General features: G+C 44.4%; 2 long non-coding RNA genes across 4 annotated transcripts in view; one reads left to right on the top strand and one right to left on the bottom strand.

Annotated features, from left to right (window-relative positions):
* LOC145525408 (uncharacterized) overlaps positions 1-15,130 on the bottom strand; it is a 53,268-nt gene extending 38,138 nt beyond the window's left edge. Inside the window, exons 1-6 of one of the 2 annotated variants that reach the window (XR_014068194.1) lie at positions 15,025-15,130; positions 13,816-13,977; positions 12,624-12,674; positions 12,031-12,215; positions 11,487-11,710; positions 10,902-11,062 (exon numbers count right to left, since the gene is read on the bottom strand). This is a non-coding gene — a long non-coding RNA (uncharacterized LOC145525408). The remainder of the gene's footprint in view (positions 1-10,901; positions 11,063-11,486; positions 11,711-12,030; positions 12,216-12,623; positions 12,675-13,815; positions 13,978-15,024) is intronic. The other variant, XR_014068195.1, reaches the window with a different exon arrangement.
* Positions 15,131-15,191: 61 nt separating this feature from the next.
* On the top strand, positions 15,192-17,321 carry LOC145525409 (uncharacterized). 2 transcript variants are annotated; one of them, XR_014068197.1, is made up of 2 exons: positions 15,192-15,414; positions 17,090-17,321. It is a non-coding gene; the product is annotated as an uncharacterized LOC145525409 (long non-coding RNA). The 2 variants fall into 2 exon arrangements; XR_014068196.1 differs by having other exon boundaries at positions 15,197-15,492.
* The last annotated feature ends 3,525 nt before the right edge of the window (positions 17,322-20,846 follow it).

Here is a 20,846-nt window from a genome sequence, read left to right on the forward strand (position 1 = left end):
TCATGATATTGTACAGGAGACAGGGATCAAGAAAATCCCCATGGAAAAGAAATGCAAAAAAGCAAAATGGCTGTCTGAGGAGGCCTTACAGATAGCTGGGAAGAGAAGAGAAGTGAAAAGCAAAGGAGAAAAGGAAAGATATTCTCATCTGAATGCAGAGTTCCAAAGAATAGCAAGGAGAGATAAGAAAGCCTTCCTCAGCGATCAGTGCAAACAAATAGAGGAAAACAACAGATTGGGAAAGACTAGAGATCTCTTCAAGAAAATTAGAGATACCAAAGGAACATTTCATGCAAAGATAGGCTCGATAAAGGACAGAAATGGTATGGACCTAACAGAAGCAGAAGATATTAAGAAGAGGTGGCAAGGATACACAGAAAAACTATACAAAAAAGATCTTCACGATGCAGATAATCACGATGGTGTGATCACTCACCTAGAGCCAGACATCCTGGAATGGGAAGTCAAGTGGGCCTTAGAAAGCATCACTACGAACAAAGCTAGTGGAGGTGATGGAATTCCAGTTGAGCTATTTCAAATCCTCAAAGGTGATGCTGTGAAAGTGCTGCACTCGATAGGCCAGCAAATTTGGAAAACTCAGCAGTGGCCACAGGACTGGAAGAGGTCAGTCTTCGTTCCAATCCCAAAGAAAGGCAATGCCAAAGAATGCTCAAACTACCGCACAATTGCACTCATCTCACATGCTAGTAAAGTAATGCTCAAAATTCTCCAAGCCAGGCTTCAGCAATACGTGAACTGTGAACTTCCAGATGTTCAAGCTGGTTTTAGAAAAGGCAGAGGAACCAGAGATCAAATTGCCAATATCCGCTGGATCATCGAAAAAGCAAGAGAGTTCCAGAAAAACATCTATTTCTGCTTTATTGACTATGCCAAAGCCTTTGACTGTGTGGATCACAATAAACTGTGGAAAATTCTGAAAGAGATGGGAATACCAGACCATCTGACCTGTCTCTTGAGAAAGCTGTATGCAGGTCAGGAAGCAACAGTTAGAACTGGACATGGAACAACAGACTGATTCCAAATAGGAAAAGGAGTACGTCAAGGCTGTATATTGTCACCCTGCTTATTTAACTTATATGCAGAGTACATCGTGAGAAACGCTGGGCTGGAAGAAACACAAGCTGGAATCAAGATTGCCGGGAGAAATATCAATAACCTCAGATATGCGGATGACACCACCCTTATGGCAGAAAGTGAAGAAGAACTAAAGAGCCTCTTGATGAAGGTGAAGGAGGAGAGTGAAAAAATTGGCTTAAAGCTCAACATTCAGAAAACTAAGATCATGGCATCTGGTCCCATCACTTCATGGGAAATAGATGGGGAAACAGTGGAAACAGTGTCAGACTTTACTTTTTTAAGGCTCCAGAATCACTGCTGATGGTGATTGCAGCCATGAAATTAAAAGACGCTTACTCCTTGGAAGGAAGGTTATGGCCAACCTAGATAGCATGTTTAAAAGCAGAGACATTACTTTGCCAACAAAAGTCCGTCTAGTCAAGGCTATGGTTTTTCCAGTGGTCATGTATGGATGTGAGAGTTGGACGGTGAAGAAATCTGAGCGCCGCAGAATTGATGCTTTTGAACTGTGGTGTTGGAGAAGACTCTTGAGACTCCCTTGGACTGCAAGGAGATCCAATCAATCCATCCTAAAAGAGATCAATCCTGGGTGTTCATTGGAAGGTCTGATGTTGAAGCTGAAGCTCCAATACTTTGGCCACCTCACACGAAGGGTTGACTCATTGGAAAAGACCCTAATGCTGGGTAGGATTGGGGGCGGGAGGAGAAGGGGACGACAGAGGATGAGATGGTTGGATGGCATCACCGACTCGATGAACATGGGTTTGGGTAGACTCTGGGAGTTGGTGATGGACAGAGAGGCCTGGAGTGCTGCAATTCATGGGGTTGCAGAGAGTCAGACACGACTGAGTGACTGAACTGAACTGATATCCCCAGAGCCTAGCAAAGTTTCTCAAAATGAACGCAAGGCTTCCTTTTCTGGCGCAATCAAAAGGATGTGGATGTGAGATGAGGTTCAGGCTTTCGATGACCATACATGGAACTGGAGGGTTGGGAGGCAAGAGGCATGTCCTGGGGAGGCCTTTTGTGGCTGACATTGAGTGAATGGTCTGCCGAGTCCTGCACGCAAGCCCTGAGGAGAGGCACTAAATCAGCCCGAGGGTTTCCTAGAACTTCTGTGGCTCCAACTGGTAACTACCCAAGTGGCCAGGGGACTGCAGAGTGCAGCCACAGCCTGACTTCCAAGGCTTCACCCTGCAAGGCAGCCCTCCCAACCTACATCAGCTCCTCAGCCGGAAAGACACACCCATGGGTCCCATGGGTCCCACCCAGCCACACAAGGCCTGTCATTTTGATTTCCATTTCTCTATTACAGCTGAAGATCCACCCAGTACAGACAGTTCTCTGCATGGGAACCAGAGAAGGGCAGGAGGGATAAAAAAAAAAAAATCCTATTTCATGGGTTGAGAGGCCTGCATTCAAGAGCCAGCACTTCTATTACTTCTCTGTGTGACTTTACACCTGCCAGTTTCCTGATTTGTTCTACTCCATTATGAAAGGAAGCACCAACATGGCTGACTTAGCTCCAGCAAGAATGCTCTAGGCTCTCTTCCTCTCCGAGAACCTGCCACCAGACTGAAGTCAGTTCTGGGTAACATGGGGTCACACTCAGCAGCCAAAGCTGATGACACTAAGGGTGGATGCCCCACCCAGGCTGAGCCTTAGGCCACAAGGACAGAGTCAACTATATGCTGTTGGGCGCCGTAACTGCTGCACCAATGCCAGGCAGAGTGACAGAGGAGTTGAATCTGGGGAACATCACTGCAAGCTTTGGAAAAGAAGCTAGTTTAACAGAGAGGAGAATGGAGCAGAGAGAAACATGACCCCAGACAGAGGCAGAGAGAGGAGGAGGCTGATGACTTTTAGCTCCTGTGAAGCCCAGCTATAATTCCTCCATGGGGTGCCTGGAAATTCTCCTATGTTCTGGTAACCAAACAATTTCTGACCAAGATGTCTTCTCATATTGCCCATTAAATAAAACCTCAACCAGTAAGAGTGTCTTGCAGCTTTACACTTTTGAAAGACTTCTGCCTTCACTGGCCCCATTTAAAAGTCCACTAGACCAGAGAGATCAGTGCTGTAGGAAGGGTTTTCATTGCACAAAGGAGGAAATGGATACCCAGAGAGGGAAATAGACACACCCAAGGTCACTCAGTGACTCAATGTAGACATATCTCCGGACATGCCATCAGGGGCCTTATCCTTCGCATGACACCTCATCTATACAGGCCAAGGCTGTTACAGAGTCAGACTGTCTGCAAAACTCTGCTATGGATCAATTTTTGCCCTGGTCTGCTATGTATTCTAGAAAGTAACATGGGATAGATTCTTGGGTTGCCAGACCTGGGGACATGGATACAAGGTAAAGTACTCAAGGGAAAGCTTTGCAGACAGTCCTGCTGTGAAACAAGACAATGGCCACAGGCCCAGAGGGCACAACTAAGCTCCCAAGTGGGAACTGGATGAACAATAGAGGTGAGGAATGGGGGAGATTGTTGGAAGAAATTTGTGGGATGCTGGCATGGGACTCTGGCCCTGGACACAGCTCCCAGAGAACCCCTGGGCTGTGAGCAATGAAGAAGGGGTGAGCACAGGTGAGAGATCATGAACGTATCTCCAGAAAAATCAAAGAGCTTGAGAGGATGAGGAGGAAATGTCCTGATAATTCTTCAAAGCCCTTCTCGTTCTGTTAAACATTGCTTCCGGAGAAAAGTGAAAGATGAGGCTTTTTAAAGATGCCATTCCTATGAGCAAAAAGTGCGTCTTGAACATACATTTGCTCTACACCATTTTCAGTCTTAGTTATCTCTGTAGCCCTCCCGTCAGCCACAGGTGTGGCACTGAGCACATTCTTTACAGAAATAACTGAGTGCTTGTTCTGAGCCCAGGGTGGGCTTTACTTTAGGCTATTTCAGTATCCCATTGTACAGATGAGAAACTGAGGCTTCTGAATCCCAGGCCTCACAACTACTATGTGCTAGACTTGGGGTTTAAAACCAGGGTACCAGACTCCAAACCCTTGGCTTAGGCTCTGGGCCATATATGATGTTCCTCATACTTCTCTTTGGATAAGACTCATGAGAGGTGGGCCAGCTGGAAGGGGCTCAGAGGTCTACAGGGAGCCTGAGGCCTAACAGTGCAGGACATCAATACCAGCTGTGTTAAGAGTTTCAGCTCATCCACACTTACTGAGGGGCCCAAAAGATATTTTCAGCAGGGTCTGAATCTGTATCTTGGCTGCCCTGTCTATGAAGTGGAGTCTTTGAAAGAGCGAGGTTCAAAAAAAATCAGGCAAAGCTGGGTATGTACCTGGGGCAGGTCTCTTTCCTTCTGTGAGCCTACATTTTTCCGACCATAACACACGGGTAGATGAGATGGCCTTCGGGTGTGCTCTCACATTCTCTATTTCCAGATGATTCTCATGGGTCATCTGAATTCTACCCACAGAGGAGAAGCTTATTTAAGCTTCAGGTTAAATAACTGAGCAGCTGGCACATGGTCGGCCCTCGGTAATTGTCCCAGAGTAATTTAAGGGGTGCCTCAGGCATCTGGACTCTCTCATCATATTTGTGTCCATCCCCATAATTTCCTATTGCTTGATGAGCCACATGGGCTGTAGTGAAGACTGCAGTTTATGAAAAAGATTTCAGAGCTGAAATCCCAACCAGGGGGCAGAAAACTCCTGAGAGGAAGAGTCCAGCATGTCATTGAAACTGACAAACAGCATAAAATAAAGGGAAACGAGACCAAGCTCCCTCATGAATACAGACGTGGAGATTCGAGACAAAACTCAGCAGATGGAATTCAACAGTCTATTAAAAGAATAATTTACCAAGCAGGATTTACCCAAAGAATGCAATGCAAAGCCATTTTAATATGAGTAAATCTGTCTATAGAACACATCAATGGGTCAAATAAGAGAAATCATATGAGTATCTCAGCAGGAGCAGGAAAATCATGTATGAAGATTCAACATTTAAAGAGGACATTCTCCAAAATACTAGAAACAGATGGTACCAGTGGACGCCTGGTGGGGCTTTTTTAGTGAGATAGCATTCCACAGATGTGGGAGAGCAATCCATCCTCCTCCCTATATTTGAGAAACTCCTTACTTTCTGAATTTGGGTGGAGGCGGAGCTCCTCCCCTATAGAAATGGAGAAAACGAATGCTCGCTGCCCTGGGTGCCAGCCTCACCCTTGCAGCAACAGTGAGGCATTTGACCTAAACTCAAAAGGTGGAGCAAAGATGACAAGGAGCAGAGATTTTTTTTTTTAATTTCAACTTTATTGAATGTAGAAAAAAGAATTTACAGTGGTTCCATTAGTAGCAGCAGCATCAGTTTGCAGGAACAGCCATGACAGAAGTACAGATAGCTGCATCCTGGCCCTAGGCCCAGCAGTACAAGTATTTCAAGCTGTGGAGCCCACTTTCCAAGATGGCAGCACTTTCCTCTTTGTTCTGTGTCATGATCTGGGCTGTGGGGCAAGTTGCCCAGGCTCCCTTTGGCCCTGACTTTCCAGTGATTCTCTTCACTATCCAGGATCCGGTTAGTAAATTCCTTTTCTGCTTAAATTATCCAGATTAGTTTCTGTCTGATGATTTTCCTGACAGCTCAGAATAATCAGCTGCTCAGTCATGTCCAACTTTTTGCAACCCCATGGACTATAGCCCACAATTCTCCTCTGCCCATGGAATTCTCCAGGCAAGGGTACTGGAGCAGGGTGCCATTTCCTACTCCAGAGGATCTTCCCAACCCAGGGATTAAACCCACTTCTCTTACATCTCCTGCACTGGCAGGTAGATTCTTTACCACTAGTGCCAGCTGGGAAGCCCAATCTTACTGATACTAAAGGCTATTTTCTTACCGTAATAAAGAATTCATCTTTTTTTTCCCCTCAAAGCTGTGCCAAAATAATACATAAATAATGGCATTCTTATTAAAACAAGGAGAAAAACAAGGATTACAGCTAATACATGTATTCTTGTTCTTTTCATTATTTATTTATTGTTGCTTGTACTCGGGTCTTCATTACTGAGTGCGGGCTTTCTCTAGCTGCAGCAGCAGGGGCTCCTCTCTAGTTGTGATGCAAGGGCTTCTCATTGAAGTAGCTTCTCTTGTTGTGGAACACAAGCTCTAGGCACTCAGGCTTCAGTAGTTTCAACACGCAGGCTCAGCAGTTTTGGATTGTGGGCTCTAGGGCATGGGCTCAGTAGTTGTGGCACACAGCTTTAGTTGCTCTACAGCATGTGGGATCTTCCTGCACCAGGAATCAAACCCGTGTTCCCTGCATTGGCAGGTGAATTCTTATCCACTGTACCCCCAGGGAAGTCTTATCCTTGTCTTTTTAAAAAAAGGTTTGTTGAGGTACAATTTGCATACACTAAATTTACCCCTTTATAGTGTACAATCTGATAGGTTCTGGCAAATATATACCATCATTTAAGCACCACATGTTCAGTATATAAAATATTTTCATCATCCCCAAACGTTCCCTTAAGTTCCCTTAGGGTCAATTCCTTCCTCTACCCCAGCCCTGCCAATCATTGATCTGATTTCTGTCCCCATACTTTGGCCTCCTCCAGAATGTCAGATAATGAAATCATGCAGTAGCCTTTGGTGTCCTGCTTCTTTCACCTAGAATACTGCTTTTGAGATTCATCCAAGTTGCTGAATGCATATATTCTGTATATAAATGTACCAAATGTGTTTACCCATTTTGTGATTGATGGACATCGGTTTTGTTTTAAGCTTCATAGTATTATGAATAAAGTTTCTATAAACATTTGTGTAAAGGGGTTCATGTAAACATATACGTTTACTTTTACTAGGGAAACATCTAAAAGTAGTGCGTGCATGCATGCACGCTCAGTTGCTCAGTCTGGTCTGACTCTTTGTGACCCCATGGAATGTAGCCCGCCAGGCTTCTCTGTTCATGGAATTTTTCCAGCAAGAAGCTAAAAGTAGAAATTTAAGTAAATATTTAATTTTAAAAGAATCTGCCAAGCTGTTTTCCAAAGTGCAGTACAATTTTGCACTTCCACCAACTCTGTACTGCCCTACTTCCACATCAGCACTTGGTATTATCAGTTCTTTGATTTTTAGCTCTTTCATAAATACACAGTAATATCTTGGTTAGGCTTGCATTTTTATTCCTCCAATAACTGGTTATATTGAGAGCATCTTTCCATGTGTCTATTTGCCAACAATATATCTTTTTTGGTGAAGTGTCTGTTCAAATTTTCATCTATTTTTTCTATAGTTGTTTTCCCTCTTATTGTTGAACTGCAAGGGTTCTTTATATGGTCTAAATACAAGTTCTTGGTCAGATTTGTGTTTTGAAAGTATTTTCTTCTATTTGGGATTGTTTTTTAATCTTCTTAAGAGTGTCCTTCAAAAAGCAAAAGGTTTATTTTGATCAAGTCCAATTTATCATTTTTTTTCATGATTCATGCTTTTTGTGTCTTCTCTAAGAAATGATTGCCTAACCCAAGGACCCAAAGATTTTTCCTCCATGCTTGCTTCTAAAACTTTCACAGTTTTAGCTCTTATGTTTGAGTGTATGATTCATTTTGAGTTAATTTTTATAAAGAGAGTGAAAAAGGGTCAATTTTCATTTTATGCATCTAAATGTAAAAATGTACCAGATTACTATTATTATATAACATTGTTCTAAAAGTTCTAACTGACATAATGGGATACAAGACATAAGCAAGAAGTATAATTATTGGAAAGGAAAAGAAAATCATCATTATTTACAGTCAAGATGAATTTCATACCCATAAAACTCAAGAGAATTCATTGAAAACACATAGAACTGATAAGGAGAATTCAATAAAATGATTCATTACAAAGTAAACATGTAAAAATCAATAACTTGTCTATATAACAATAGTACTCACTTAAAGGATATAATAGAAAAAAAAGAATCTGGTGCAGAATAGCAACAAAAGACAAACGCCTGCAAATAATCTTAACAAAGAAAATGTAGGGCCTGTATAATGAAAATCAGAAAGCTTTATTGAAGATATAAAAGATAACTAAATATAGATGTGTCAATCTCTTAGATGGAAAAACTCAATAGCATAAAGATGTTAATGTTTCCAAGTGAATTTCTAATATTGAGGTTTCTTTGGAACATGACAAAATGATTCTAAAATTCATCTGGAAGAGTTTATAGGAAAGAAGGTTGAAAAAAATGCATTGAGGAGGTGGACTCAGGGTGGGAGCAGGAGGGTAAGACAAACTGCGAGAGTAGGATTGGCATATATATGCTACTGTGTGTAAAATAGCTACCTAGTGGGAAGCTACTGTATAGACGGGGAGCTCAGCCCAGTGCTCTGTGATGACCTAGAGGGGAAGGATAGGGTGACGTAGGAGGCAGGTCTACAAGGGAAGGGACATATGTATACATACAGTTGCTTCACTTTGTTGTACAGCAGAAACTAACACAACATTGTAAAGCAATTATACTCCAATTGGGGTGGGGGGAAGTGTTGTAAAAACAACAACAAAAAGAAACCTAAAAAAATGCACTGAAGAGGAAGACCTCTCCTACCAGATATAAGGATACTTTATAAAGATCTCATAATTCAAATCTTGTGATAAGGGCCCCAAATCAAATAAATAAATGGGCCAAAATGCTAGGATAGGATAAATTAGTTTGAAACAGAACCTGATATAATTTAAATTTACATATAACCAACTAAAGCATCATTAATCAGTTGGGACCCAGAAATGGTCCAAAGTAACAAGAATGTAAGAAAGGAGAACAGTTGAGAGGCTACTAAAATAGTCCAAGAGGAATATGATGATGAAGAGGTTCTCTGGGTCCCTCAGGTAGAGAGTTCCACAATCATCAGGAAAGCAGGAACCAGGAAACCCTCTGAGGAGCAGGGCATCGCAGACTCATCAGCAGTCATATCCAGTGCCCTCTGCTGACAAAGTTAACATCATGCCAGCTGGCAAAGGGAAAGGATGTAAAGGGTCTTGATCTATTTCCATAATTTAGGCAGCAAACAGTGAACTTGGAGCTGACAGGTAGTACACTGATAACAACACAGGATGTAAGTGCCAAACCACACTTTACTAATACAGTTAGGGTCTCAGCTCTGGACACATTTGCTGACATCCCAGTGGCCAAAGCAAGTCACTTGACCAAATCTACTATCAATTTGGGGGCATGGGGGTGAGGCAGGGGAAGCCTACTCTATAGAGACAGGAGGAAAAGAAAGGATATTTGCCAAATAATAATCTAAACAATCACAGAGAGGATACTAGTAGGATGTCCTGATGGATTGAAAGGGAAATTTTTTAAAATGTTATAAGTTTTAGAGTTTGGATATAAGCAGCCATCAGTAGCTGAAAATGTTACTTACTAATACAGAAAGACTGGAAAATGAACAGATTTGTTGTTGTTTAGTCACTAAGTTGTGTCCTACTCTTTTGAGACCCTGTGGACTGTAGTCCACCAGGCTTCTCTGTCCATGGAATTTCCTAAGCAAGTATACTGGAGTGGGTTGCCATTTCCTTCTCCAGGAGATCTTCCCAACCTAAAGATCAAACCCACATCTCCTGCATTGCAGGCAGATTCTTTACCACTGAGCCACCAGGAAAGCCCTATGAACAGGTTTACTGGGTAAAATCAGAAGGTTTGCTTTGGACACGTTAAATATTAAATTTAAGAGATGTCAAATAGGTAGCCATATATGTGTCCAGGGCTCAAGAAAAAGGCCACATTTAGAGATATAAGCATGATTATCATCAGCTTACAGAAAGTGATTTATGCCGTGGACTGCCCGAGGTCACCCAGGGAAAGGGTGGAGCTGGTGGCAGAGGAACTGTCCAAGGATGGAGCCCTGGGCACTTCAGTGTTTAGCTATGAACCCCAGTGGTTCAGTGGCTAAGACTCCTTGCTCCCAAAGGAGGGAACCCAGGTTCGATCCCTGGTCAGGGAACTAGATTCCACTTGCTGCAACTAAAGATCTTGGGTGTCACAACTAAGACCCAGCACAGTCAAATAAATAAATATTTTTCAAAAAGAAAAAAAAAAAGTGATTGATGAAGGAAGGAGCACCAAACTGAGTAAAATGTTATTGGGAATTTTAACAAGATGGGAACCAAGATGGAGGTAACTGGTGACCTTGCTGCTGCTGCTGCGAAGTCACTTCAGTCGTGTCCGACTCTGTGCAACCCCATAGACAGCAGCCCACCAGGCTCCGCCGTCCCTAGGATTCTCCAGGCAAGAACACTGGAGTGGGTTGCCATTTCCTTCTCCAGTACATGAAAGGGAAAAGTGAAAGTGAAGTCGCTCAGTCGTGTCCGACTCTTAGCAACCCCATGGACTGTAGCCTACCAGGCTCCTCTGTCCATGGGATTTTCCAGGCAAGAGTACTGGAGTGGGGTGCCATTTTCTTCTCCAGGTGACCTTGGCAAGAGCTATTTAAGGGACCAATTCTGCAAAGAAGCACTGTGCCAGGTGCTGGAGATAAAAACATAAATAAGATATATTTCTCGCCCTTTAGAAATTCACAGCCTGGTGGAGAAGGCAGACATGCAAATAAATCACTTCAATCCAGTGTGATAAATCCTGTAATTGAATAACATTTTCCTAAATGTGTGTCACTGAACACTCTTTGAGGGAGATGTTCATCAGTGCTCTGAAACCAAAGTGTTCTGGGACCGAATATAGCTGGGAAACGCTGCAGACTCAACCCATGCTGCAGCACCCACGACAGGGCTCCCAGCGCTATGCTCAAGGCTTAGGAAACCAACGTGTTGCACCTTGGGGGCCTGTCTACTTACCCAGGTCTTGTCTGGCACCCCATGGATTAAGGCAAAACAAGATCAGCTCCACAGCAGAAACAGCGCCAGGGGAGGGAAATAGATGATACTGAGCTGCAGGATGCTCTCCGCAGGATGCTGAAGCAGGACGGCCCACATGTGCCCAGGATCCCCCGGCTGAGCTGCAGGGGATGGGAAGGACTGTCCTAGGATCCCCAGGTGGCCTTGAGCCACCGGACCCAGTGTCTGAGGCCTCCCAGCTGACCCCATGGACCTGCGTTCCTGGGGCAATCACTTATGTTGCAGCAGAGTTGAGAAGTCTGGCTTCCAATTAATTTGCCTATTTCCCGAGAGGCAGAAAAATTAGGAGGAAATTAAATCACCAGCCAGCTCCTCAGCCATTTCAGATCTTCTTCAATTTTTCCCTGACAGCGAAGGTACTGGAGGCAGCAGAGACCTCATTCATTCTTGGATTCACAAAATGCATGCTGATGAACAAAAAATCTGCTCATTAGTTCATAGCTCTGGGATTCCTGAAATGTCCTACACTGGGAAAGTAGGAAGCAGCAAGGAGGGTAAGGCAGAAAGGTTCTCACTGATACTTACTTGTGGGGATCAAGGGGAGACCCTGATCTGAAAGAACAGGGGCATGTTGGGAGGCTGGAAGATGCAGGTTCCGATGCCCAGAGGGTGTGGCAAGTTCACAAATGGCAGGAGTAGGTGCCAGTGTCTGATGGGTGGGCGGTGGCAACAGGGGTCTACGCAGTAGGGGGCACTTCTGGTCTATGATTCTGAGTGATGCTCAGTCACAGCACAGCCCCAACCAAGGTCTAGGAGTAAAGCACATGGCAGTCAATTCTGGGAGAGGGCTGGACAGGGAGGGCTGAGGGTGAGAAGCCAGAGTTCAGCACAGGGAAACTAAGGCAGAAGTCCAGGTGTATGGACTGAGATGATATGGTGAAGATAGGAATATGAGAGTAGTTTTGTTTTTTTTTTCTCAGCAACTCAACCCTGAGAAAATTGTCACATAAAACCCCATACTGATCAAATTTCTCAGCTGGAGAAATTCTAGCTGCTGGATGGAAGGACAACCAGGGCAAGGAAAGGAAGCCCCATGGATGGAAGTAGGCCATAGGGGACAACACCTTACCTCCTCATTGCCCTTCTTGAATTTTCAAAGTCCCCTGCCTGAAGACAGGATCTTTGGTTTAAAGGGTTGTGTAAATCATCTTTTTAAAAAGTCAAGCAAAAAAGATTCTTCTATTTGGAGCTGTTTTTGTTGCAAAAAATTGAATGGCAATCTGGCTCCAGAGCAGAGATGTGGTTCACTGCAAGCTGCACAGAGAGAATTTACACTAAAGTTCAGGGTAAGAAACACAGCTAGGCCCCACGGGGTCTAAACATAGGAATATCTTGTCTAAGACCACATGGTCTCTCTATTTATGCTTCCATTTGATTCTTCTCTTGATTAACTGGCTTCCTCTGCTTACACATTACTATTCATGACCCCCCATAGCAGCTACCAATCTGGATGCTAGATCATTTTTTAAACCTAAAGAGCCACCGTCAACTGGCCACAGTCCCTATGCCATTCATCCAAAGTCTTTGAAACTGACTGACCATTGGCAAGTCAATGAGTCATTGGCTGCTAATGGCAAGTCAATGCATCATTACTCAATAGGTCATTAATCAGAAAATAGGTCAGCTATTCACTAATTATTGCCATGGAGGACAGAATCATACCGTAGTTGCACTATTCCTTCCAGAGGATGTGGGCAGGCCAGATGTTGAAGCCTAAAAGTATAGAATTATATAATTACCAGAAATACAGACTTGTTGAAAGAATATATAGCAGAGCAGGTGTGGCAGCCCAAATAATGTCCCCCAAAACATCCACATCCTAATCCCGGGAACTCACAAATATGCAACCTCATATGGCAAAAGGAACTAAGTAATGGCAAAAGGGATCTTGTGATGGGAGGATTATGCTGGATTACTCAGGTGGGCCAATGTAATCACAAAAGTCTCTTAAGAGGGAAGGTCGTAGACACAGCGCAGTAGGTGTGATAACAGACACCAGAGATTGGAGTGATTCGAGGAAGAGGCCACAAGTTAAGAAATGCTGGCAATGAATATGTGCATGTGTCTTTTTGAACTATGGTTTTCTCAGGGTATATGCCTAGTAGTGGGATTGCTGGGTCTTATGGTAGTTCTATTTTTAGTGTTTTAAGGAACATCCATACTGTTCTCCATAGTGGCTGTCCTTGTGTGAAATAGCTAGTGGGAATGTGCCGCATAGCGCAGGGAGCTCAGCTGTGCAGTGTTCTGTGGTAACCCAGAAGGATGCCATGAGGGGCAAAGAGGAAGGCCCAAGAGGAAGAGGATATATGTATACTTGGAGCTGATTCACTTCATTGTACTGCAGGAACCAACAGGCAAAGCAACTATACCCCAATAAAACATATGTTCTTTGGTTTCAAAAAAAAAAAAAAGAAAAGAAATACAGGCAGCCTCTAGAAGCTAAAAGAGACAGGGAAATGGATTCTCCACTGAAGCCTCCAAGGAACACAGCCCCATCAACATTTTGATTTTAGACTTCTGGCCTCCATAACTGTAAGAGAACAAGTGTGTCTTCTTTCAAGCCACTAAATTTGTGCTAATTCGTACAGCAGCGATAAGAGACCAATACAGTGGCGAAACATAGGACATCATCATCCTAACTCAACATGCACTCTGGGATCCAGGGCTTCTCTAAAGAACCAAAACTATAGCTCTTTACCATTCAGGATGCAACTTGAGTCCAAGTAACTATTGTGTGTCTGTGCTCTTTCCCAAAAGGTTTGAACGAGTTGGTTCATCACTATCTAATATGCAGTCATCCTACCAAACAGAGAGTCATGCTAATAGAGCTCCCTGAGGGGTTTCATGCCTGTACCTCTTAGCAGAAGGTGGCTTCTCTCTTGTCCAATCAACTGTCGCCAGGGCAACAAGATCACTGTCAAACAGCACAAACTCACAAAATGTTATTGAGGAAAGATAGGTTTGGGCTATTTGTGGAAGTCGCCTCAGGACATCTCCTGCAGCTGGTGGTTTTAACCTGTAGAAGTTAAGAAACAATCTTGAGGTTTTGAGAGAAGAAAGGCCCATTGTGACCTCTTTATACCTACTTTAATGCTGCAGCTTGAGTTTTCAGAAGTTTTAGAGCTATAGACTTGGGTTTCTTTCTTTGGGGTCTTTTGATCCAAGCCCCGCTGTCTCCTAATGTCAGTGCTGAAGGCAGTCCTCCACAGGTCCCGCCTCTCTGACTTTGCCCTTGGCCCTACAGTTTGGTTTGAAGGAGGGCACAGGCTCCCTGCCTGCCCAAGAGCAGTATTTTTAGGAGTTTAAAGAGAAGAAAAAGGAATCTGTTGAGGCCAATTTCAAGTTCTAGGCATGAAAAGAGATGCAGTGCTTGAGCTTTTGGAAATCAGGATGGCTTAAGAAGTCAGAGACATTTGAATTACTGCCTTTGGGACTGGAAGAAATCCAAACAATTAGAGGTGTAAAGGCACAGGATTCGCGGCTTGATAGGTGTTGATATATCCCTAAAATCAGGTTTCCAGGCCCACTGGAGCCTGACCTCATTTAAGGTTGCTGGAAAAATGCATGTAATAAACTCAGTCTGAAGGTTCCTTGATGATTCCATTTGGATCAGCCTTTTCCTATAGGGTTTTGTTTTATTTATTACTATTATTTATTAGGTACTTATGTTTTCCTCTTATGTTACCTTTAAAAAAAAATAAAATTGGGCATCCCAAACCAGACTGTCCAGAAATAAACTGGTGTTTTTCCATGGCATTTGTTAAATGACAAGGATTTCTTTAAACACATTATTCATCATTTTGTGCACTTTTAATGACTTGTCTCATAAACATTCCATCAGCTTTCTTAACTTGAATCCTCATTTAGGTTTCCCAGTCCCTATTATTAAATTAAAACCTTTAAAGTGTTTTAATTTAAATTTCATTGAAAGGATCATATGTATTTCTTTCAATTCCTTTAATAAAGATTAAATAATTAAAATGCATATATATTTTTAAAATATACATTTATATAGTATATATATATCTATCCAAGAAGACAAAGTTTATCTGTCATATCCTACCTCTTTTGTTATACACAGAAAATCGATAATCTGGTTTCTAGCATAGGCACGTGCATACCCCACTGAGGGTTTCTTGGGGCAGGGTCACAATGATCAGAACATCTCCTTATCTCCTAGGGAAGGAGAGATCAGTTCCATGGGCCAAGCCCCTCCCCCACCATAAGGTCTGACCGCCTCATGATGCCCGCGCTCCACTGGGAAGATGCCAGGAGCTGTGGGTGGCCCTGGGGAGAGCAGTGGAAGATCTAGAGAGGGTTTGGCAGGAAAAGGGCCTCAGCACACAGGCCTGTTGTGGAGACAGAGCTGGGCTCTCTGGGCACCTCTATCTTTCCTGTCTTCATGGAGTTCACTGTTCTGCCTGGCCACACTCCTGCCAACAGCACCTTGAAGGCAAGCTGGACAAACCCCTACGCTACCATGAGACCTGAAAGCTGTGGGCCTGGTGGCCAGCATGTGAGGAATAACGAGGTACTGTGTGGAAAGCCCAGTGTCTCGTCCTCACATGCAGGCTGAGCCTCCTACTGAGGCAGCTCCATGACGACTGCATGTCTGGGCTGGGGATGGGATGCTGGGCAGAGGTGCGCACAGCTTTGTTAGCCTGGACACAGCATGTGCACAGACAGGGTATGGGGAACGGGGAACCATTCTCAGCCCACCTCAGGCCCTCCACATCTCCCAGAGGGTCTGCTGAGACCACCAAGTTGAAAGAGCCATAGGAAACTCAACAAAGGGCTTGGCTGATAACGTGGAGGAAACTGCTAATCATAGTTTAAATCATGCCTACTGACCTGCCTCAAGTGTATCTGCTTCAAGAATCAGGAGCATGCACGCATGCTCAGTCGCTTCAGTCATGTCTGACTCTCTGCAACCCTATGGACCATAGCCCACCAGGCTCCTCTGTCCATGGGATTCAAGAATCAGGAGAATGGAGTGCTAATGGTAAAAAGGTGAGGGGAGGCAGGAGGGCCACAGGGCAGAGAGCTCTGCCCACTTTCTCGTTAAATAAGAAGGCATCTGGTCCTGCCCCGAGGCTCCCTCGGGCCCCTAGAGCCCAAGGGTAGTGGGTTCTGTGCCTGACGGGAGGAACTGTTGCTTAGATCTGTTCTAGCATGGGGCTCAGGGAGCTCTGTGCATGAGGTGGGGCTTTGGGGTCTTGTTTTACCTCCACAGTTGGAGCAGTCAGAGATAGTTATGTGCTTTTTTCAAATTTTTAAAGTTCCTTATGGAAACTGTACATGCTTTCCTCAGTAAACCCCGCCCCCAAACTAAATGAAGCTACAAGCTTCAATTTAGACAGCTCAATATTTATACCAACTGTGATGATCTCTTATGGATTAGAAGCTCTGATTGGCAGTTACTATGGTTTTGATGAATAAAACCCATGGTAACAAATTTATTATTGTCTGCAAGGGGAGAGTACATGGTAGATAGAATTTTCCAAAGCACGGACTCTGATGGGACAAACAATACAAAGGGTATCCATGGTGATGGGAAGGCTGGGAGCACTTAAATAAGAACACCAGGAGCAGGAGCAAGAGCGAAGAAAGGGTGTTGGATTGGTTTGAGTCTGTTAAAATGAAAAGCCAGGCATCACAGTAGGAAGAGTTTAGGATACAAATGGGGGGAAATCTGCTCTGTAAGTTTGTTGGACTTACCTGCTCCCCCCTTCCACGGTCAGGGCCCTTGATGTAACCTTGGGAAGAGAGGGTTGGGGAATATGGTGTCACTTAAATGCTGTGTGACCTTGAGCAAACTGTTCTGCCTCTCTGAGCCTCAAGTTCCCATTAATACTAGTGCCTAACTCTGCCGTGCTTTTTGAAGTCTCTAGGATTATCCCAATTATCTGATTTTACTGCTGCCTCTGACCTCTTGTGAACTCTGACAGAGGCTTGGACTTAGGGCTGTGGCACAAAGACCACTGGGATTTTTTGCTGAGACCAAGACTAGCTGTTCATAGGCTTCCTATGTCTGCCTCCATCCCACGATTCTCTTTCTCCTCACAGGGCTGGTCCCAGTTTGCTCTCAGCTTTTCCATCTCAGCATTTCTTTGCTGTTTCCTTTTCAGCCTGATTGCTACTGAAGTCAACATGAGTCCTGTTGGAAGGAATCAGCAAACCTTAGGCCAGTGTGTCTCAGCTTTGGAGTGGATGGCAGGGCTGATCCATCCCCACAGAAGCAACATACCCTACCACCTAAGTCTTGTGAAAGGCAATTTTTAAACAGTATGGGGTTAGAAGATTTCTGAATACAAGATAAAGGTAGATTTTGAATATCCCAGTAAACACATGCCTAAGACAGAATTTGGCTACTACAGTTCCTTGGGGATTTGTTATTGTTGTTTAGTCGCTAAGTCGTGTCCGACTCTTTTGCGAACCCATGGACTGTGGTCCACCAGGCTTCTCTGTCCATGGGCTTTCCCAGGCGAGAATACTGGAATGGGTTGCCATTTCCTTCTCCAGGGGATCTTCCTGACCCAGGGATTGAACCCAGGCCTCCTGCACTGGAGGCGAATTCTTTACCACTAGTCACCAGGGAAGCCCATAGGGAAAAGCTGTTTCTTCTCTGTTTAAAGAAATGGAAACCTTAGAGAGCTACAGGGGAGAAAAAGAAACATCTTCAGGTTACAATACTAAGAGCTTCTATTAAGGTAAAGCTCTTGCTTAAAGATTGAAAGCTTTGGTGCATGTGGAGTCTAGCTCTGCTTGAGGGTGGAGAGGAAATAAAGTGAGAAATGACTTAGAGATTGTAACCAAAATGGTGCCTTTTGGGGGGGGGGCATGTGTGGGGAGAGGCAGTTTCAGAGTTGGTAGGCAGCGTCCAAAGTGGCCCCAAGTTTCCCCACTTCCTGGTATTAATGCCCTCGTGTTAATCCCCCCATCCTGAGTGGGAGTTGGTCATGAATAGTGTGGGATATCACTTCCAACAGTAGGTCTCAAGAGACTCTGGCTTCCATCTTGCTCATCTTCGCATTCACTTGCTCTGAGGAAAGTCAGCTGCCATGTTGTGAGCTGCCCTATGGAGAGACCTATGTGGAAGGAACTGAGGGGGCCTCCAGCCAACAGCCTACTGCTAGCCTTCAGTCCACCAGCCAGAAAGAACTGAATCCTGTCGGCAGCTGCAGGAGACTTGGAAGGGACCCCTGTCCAGTAGAGCCATCAGATGAGACTGCAGCCCCAGTTTACACGGGGCTCTTTGAGAGGAAAAGAGTGTTTGAGTCACATGCTCTGCACACTGGACTTTGACCCTTGGATTCATTCTGTGAGATCCATGTTGTTACCTCTAATGTGTGGATGGGGAAATTAAGACTCAGAAGGGTTATAATTTGTAAAATGTCATGTTATGATTAGTGAATAGAAAATAGAGAGTTGAACGCAAGACTGACTAACGTCAAAGCCTACACTCTGGTTATTGTGGAAATATACAGTGTTTACTTTCTGTGTTCCCAGTGGAATTTAGAAATAAAAACAAATCGTTCAATTATCCCACCACTAATAGAGGCAGTGAGACACTGTGCTCCCCAAGACTAAACCTCCCCTGGGTGGGAGGTAAAGCCTCACACAGCAGCATCAGTAGTTGCTCAGAGCCTATAGCATACCTGGGAATGGGGCTGTGGGGTAGGAGGAGAATTCTCCATATGCAAAGTGATCTTGTTTCTTTAATTTTTTTTTAATGTAAAGATAATAACTGAATTCAATGCTACTATGAGTCAAGTACCACTTCTACGATTTTTACGTGTTTTAACTCAGTATAAGGAAGGCAGTATTTGAGTCATTCAATTTATACATGGGGAAACTGAGACACAGAGAAGGAAGTAAGTTGCTCCAAGTCACTCAGTTGTTAACAGGATAGCCGGAGTTTAAACCCAGACAGTCTGGCTCTAGATTTTCATGTAAGGTCCCCAGCACAAGTCTCTCTGGGTCCTGAGCTATCACATTGCCTGGGTTCTCAATGTAGTTTTGGGCTTGGCTGGATTGGATTCCAAGCCAGCTTTTGGATTCCACCCAGTTACTATGACCCTCACCTCTGACTTTTCCCATTCTGTCTCCTAACCCTTCCCAACTTGACTCCATCCACCCTGGCTCCTGAGTTTTCCTGGCCTGCACTCTTGTCCACCCCTGCACCCTTACCCATGCTGCTTCCTGGCCCAACTCCCAACTCACCATTTTACCAACTGGAGGCTCTGCCCACTGCCATGCTGCCTCAAGGACAAGACCAGATGCTGGACAAGCCCCAAGCCCAAGAGGCATGTTACTCAACCAGATGGGGACAAGCTTGTTAGGGTTGGAGGTGATCCCAATTCTGAGGATATTATCTGAAGATGGATTGTTTCCAGGAAAAGAAAATAGCAGTATGGAGGCAGGAAGAACATTACTGTGTGGATAAAAAGATGACATATGCAAATGAACCCATAGAGCCAAGAACTTAGATTAAGGTTACAGACAGATATGGTAGGGAAGATAATAGAAGCTGTTATAGACCTCTCGGGCACAATGAAAACACAAATCTGCCCATGTTTATGCAGATAGCAGAGGCTGTTAAAGAGGCCCTAACATTGATCATGTGGGATCTCAATAGCTCTGCAATGGAATAGGAGGAGAATTGTGGGGTGGCAGGGAGGAGAGGCTGTAGACCAGCAGCGATCCAAGGCTCTTCTCTGGGAGACTTTGCTGAGCAATCAGCAAGATCATGGGCTATTTGGGGCAGCCATCCAAAAAGCTGAAAGCAATGAGGGATGAAGAGATGGGGCTAAAATGCTAAAAGCAGCATTTTTAAACAAGTCTCATTTCAGCTTAGTCTTCCCATCTGTGGTGATTTTAAAAATATAGTTCCCAAATTGCCTGTAGCATCTGGGGAGCAGGGTCTGTGGGCAGACACCTGCTCACCAGTGAGACTTAGGAATGGCATTTCTGAATGAGGTTACTATGGTTTAGAGATTGATCAGTAAAGGACACTGATTTACAGCATCCCAGAATAACAGAGCTAGGAGGAACTTTGAAAATGACTTAATCTGCCCACCAAGGGTAAGTGACATAATAAGGTCACATAGCTAGTAACTGATACAGGCAGGGCTAGAACTCCATGGTCCTGAGTCCCAGCTCAGGGCTGCAGCAGCCTTTAGGGGGAGTGAAAGGAAGGTCCTTGAAAGTGTCTCCTTGAAGGAAATGTAGAGTAAGAGGCATGTGGTTGCCACAGAGAAAAACAAGGGAAAATGAACCAAGATTGAGTAATAAATTCAGACCTGACTTCTCTTTAGAAAAAAAAAATCTCAAAATTATTACCCCTCATTAGCTTAAAGAAAGCAAGAAGAAAAAAGATTATCCTAACATGAGTATGTACAGGCAAGAGTAGGAAAGAAGAAGCAGTTGATTCCCATAGAAGTCAACCATCCAGGACTTCCCTGGTGGTCCAGTGGTTCAGAATCCGCCTTCCAATGCAGGGGACACAGGTTCAATCCCTGGTCAGGGAACTAAGATCTCACATGACGTGGGGCAACTAAGCCCACAAGCAGCAACTGCTGAGCCTGCGTACTCTAGAGCCCATGCACCACACCTACAGAGTGTCCCTGAGCCACAACTAGGGAAGCTCCCGTGTGCCACAACAAAGAGTCCGCATGCCTCAGTGCAGACCCGGCACAGCCAAAAAGCAAGGAAGACATCAACCATCCAGCTGGGCTGTCCGTCCACTCACTGATCACACTCTTTGAGGATCTATGAAAGTCAGCAGCGAACTCTGTCCCTGTTCCGGGTGGTCGTCCTGGAGCCACTTCACTTCCTGCGTCCACTGTGCCTGCTCTTGTCTCTGTCTCCCAGATTTCTGCAACT

The sequence above is a fragment of the Giraffa tippelskirchi genome, chromosome 11, assembly GCF_054371585.1.
Source record: "Giraffa tippelskirchi isolate mGirTip1 chromosome 11, T2T-mGirTip1v1.2.pri, whole genome shotgun sequence".
NCBI classification, from domain to species: Eukaryota; Metazoa; Chordata; class Mammalia; order Artiodactyla; family Giraffidae; genus Giraffa; species Giraffa tippelskirchi.